This window comes from Triticum dicoccoides, chromosome 4B, assembly GCF_002162155.2.
Source record: "Triticum dicoccoides isolate Atlit2015 ecotype Zavitan chromosome 4B, WEW_v2.0, whole genome shotgun sequence".
Lineage (NCBI taxonomy): Eukaryota > Viridiplantae > Streptophyta > Magnoliopsida > Poales > Poaceae > Triticum > Triticum dicoccoides.
In genome coordinates this window covers 311,098,303-311,101,964 of record NC_041387.1, presented here as the reverse complement: position 1 = coordinate 311,101,964, position 3,662 = coordinate 311,098,303, and positions in this window count along the sequence as shown.

The following is a 3,662-nucleotide window of genomic DNA, read 5'->3' as shown; positions in this document are numbered from 1 at the left end:
GCGCTCGTCGCGCCCCGGCCCACGCTCACCGTGGCCTCGCCCGCGCCTTCCCGGTCCGGCGCCGTGGCCGCTGTTGCGCCCGCCGGCCATGCCCTGCCGTGGCCCGCCTCCCCTCTCGCCTACAGCCGGCGCCCAGCCCGCCTCGCCGGTGCTGGCGCGCGCGCCTGCGGTGGCCGCCCGGATTCGCCCGTTAGCGGGTGGCGACCGCACCCTGCACCCAACGCCCGCAAGGCCCCATGGGCCACTGACCACAGGGGCCCGCCCCCATAACGTTTTATTAAAAAAAGAAAAATGGAAAAGGAATTTAGATAAATATAATTAATAAGAATAATAATGAATAAAATTAATTAATTAATTAATTAATTAAGTAAATAATTAATTTAATTAATCCTGATTAATTAAACCTAATGACTAATTAACCTAATTAACTACTGTTAATTAAACTTAACTAAGATAATTAGTTAACAGAGTATGACGAACGGGACCCACATGTCCGGGTTGACCTAGTCAACCCTGTTGACTGCTGATGTCAGCATGGCATCATGCTAACGTCATAATTCCATTTTTCGAATTAAATAATTAATTGATTAAATTCCAGAAATTAATAAAATCCTTAAAAAAATCATATCTTTTAATCCGTAACTCGGATTAAAATATTTTCAACATGAAAGTTGCTCAGAACGACGAGACGAATTCCGATACGCAGTCCGTTCGTCCGCCACACCCCCCTAACCTATCGAAACCGCAACTTTCCCCCTCCGGCTCCTTTGCCCGAAAACACGAAACACCGGGAATACTTTCCCGGATGATTCCCCCATTAACCAGTACCACCTCATACCACGTTAGGGCACGCCTAGCATCGCTCCTTGACATGTCATGCATTGATATGCATCTGTTTACTTGGTATTCATTGTTTCTTCCCCCTCTTCTCTCCGGTAGACTACGAGACCGACGCTGCTGCTGCCCAGTTCGACTACGGTGTTGACGACCCCTCTCTCTTGCCAGAGCAACCAGGCAAGCCCCCCCCTTGATCACCAGATATCGCCTACTCTTCTCTATACTGCTTGCATTAGAGTAGTGTAGCATGTTACTGCTTTCAGATACTCCTATACTGCTGCATAGCCTGTCCTTGTTACTTCTGTTGTTACCTTACCTGCAATCCTATATGCTTAGTATAGGATGCTAGTACATTCATCTGTGGCCCTACATTCTTGTCAGTCTGCCTTGCTATACTATTGGGCCGTGATCACTCGAGAGGTGATCACGGGTATATACTATACATACATACATACTTTACAGATGGTGACTAAAGTCGGGTCAGCTCGAAGAGTACCTGCGGGTGATTCACGAATTGGGGGCTGAAAGGACCTTTGTCCCGACGACCCTCTGTGTGGATCTTTGTGGTGGAGCGACAGGGCAGGTTAAGACCGCCTAGGAGAGAGGTGGGCCGGGCCCTGTTCGGCGTTCGCGGATACTTAACACGCTTAACGAGATCTTGGTATTTGATCTGAGTTGGCTACGAGCCTATACGCACTAACCAACTACGTGGGAAAGATATGGGCACTCGGCGTCGTGGTATCAGCCGAAGCACTTCGTGACGCCAGCGACTGAGTGGCGCGCGCCGGATTGGAACGTAAGCCTGCTCTTGTATTAAGGGGGCTAGTTCTGCTTTCGGCCGCGTACGCAACATGCAGGTGTGCTATGGGCGATGGGCCCAGACCCCTGCGCGCTTAGGTTTAGACCGGCGTGCTGGCCTCTCTGTTGTGCCTAGGTGGGGCTGCGACGTGTTGATCTTCCGCGGCCGGGCATGACCCAGGAAAGTGTGTGCGGCCAAATGGGATCAAGCGTGTTGGGTAAGTTGGTGCACCCCTGCAGGGAAGTTAATCTATTCGAATAGCCTGATCTTCGGTAACAGGACGACTTGGAGTTGTACCTTGACCTTATGACAACTAGAACCGGATACTTAATAAAACACACCCTTCCAAGTTCCACAGACAACCCGGTGATCGCTTTTCTACAGGGCGACGAGAGGAGGATCGCCGGGTAGGGTTATGCTATGCGATGTTACTTGGAGATGCTACTTGAAGATGCTACTTGGAGGACTTCAATATACTCTCTCCTACATGCTGCAAGACGGAGGCTGCCAGAAGCGTAGTCTTCGACAAGATTAGCTATCCCCCTTTTATTCTGGCATTCTGCAGTTCAGTTCACCGATATGGCCCTTTACACATATACCCATGCATATGTAGTGTAGCTCCTTGCTTGCGAGTACTTTGGATGAGTACTCACGGTTGCTTTCTCCCCCCTTTTCTCCCCTTTCCTTTCTTTCTGGTCGACGCAACCAGATGCTGGAGTCCAGGAGTCAGACGCCACCGTCGACGACGACCCCTACTACACCGAAGGTGCCTACTACTACGTGCTGCCCGCTGACGACGACCAGGAGTAGTTTGGACGATCCCAGGCAGGAGGCCTGCGCCTCTTTCGATCTGTATCCCAGTTTGTGCTAGCCTTCTTAAGGCAAACTTGTTTAACTTATGTCTGTACTCAGATATTGTTGCTTCCACTGACTCGTCTATGATCGAGCACTTGTATTCGAGCCCTCGAGGCCCCTGGCTTGTATTATGATGCTTGTATGACTTATTTATGTTTTAGAGTTGTGTTGTGATATCTTCCCGTGAGTCCCTGATCTTGATCGTACACATTTGCGTGCATGATTAGTGTACGATTGAATCGGAGGCGTCACATTCACGAACGTGCACGATGTGTTTCATGTGTCACATCTTCGCAAGTGCTTCAAGACTCCCGACCGCACTATCAACTTCGAAGAAATCGACCTCCAAGAAGATCTCTCTTATCATGAGCACCCCGTTGCTATTCTTGAAGAAACCGAGCGCAAGACTCGCAACAAGTCAATCAAATTCCTGAAAGTGAAGTGGTCACACCATTCCGACCGAGAAGCCACCTGGGAGCGCGAGGATCACCTCCGTTCCGAATATCCGGAGTTCTTTCAGTCCTAGATCTCGGGACGAGATCCTCTTGTAGTGGTGGATTGTTGTAACACCCCGGATGTAACTTTCCATCTTTGTAACTCAAACTCTTGCCATTTTCGGCTATGTGATATGTTATTCCCTCCATGGGTGGGTTTTGTCTTTTGTTTTGCATTTTATTCATGTCATGCATATCATATCATGTCATCATGTGCATCTCATTTGCATACGTGTTCATCTCATGCATCCGAGCATTTTCCCCGTTGTCCGTTTCGCAATCCGACACTCCCACATGCACCGGCGCACCCCTCTTGTCTCTTTTAGTGTGCGGGTGTTAAACATTCTCGGAATGGACCGAGCCTTGCCAAGTGGCCCTGGTATAGCACCGGTAGACCGCCTGTCAAGTTTCGTGCCATTTGGAGGTCGTTTGATACTCCAACGGTTAACCGCATAACCGCAAAGGCCTCTTTTGTGTTGAAGCCCAACACCCCTCTACCTACAAATATGTGCCCATCCCCGAAATTTTTGGGCAAACCCTAGCCCCGCTCCTCTCCCCGCCGCCGGACATGTCTGGACGGAGCCGGACGCGTCTGCCGCCGCGCCCGCGCCAATTGGGCGCTGCCACGTGGCCTGCGCCGCCGCCCCCGCGCCACCGGCCCGCTCGGCCCGCTACCG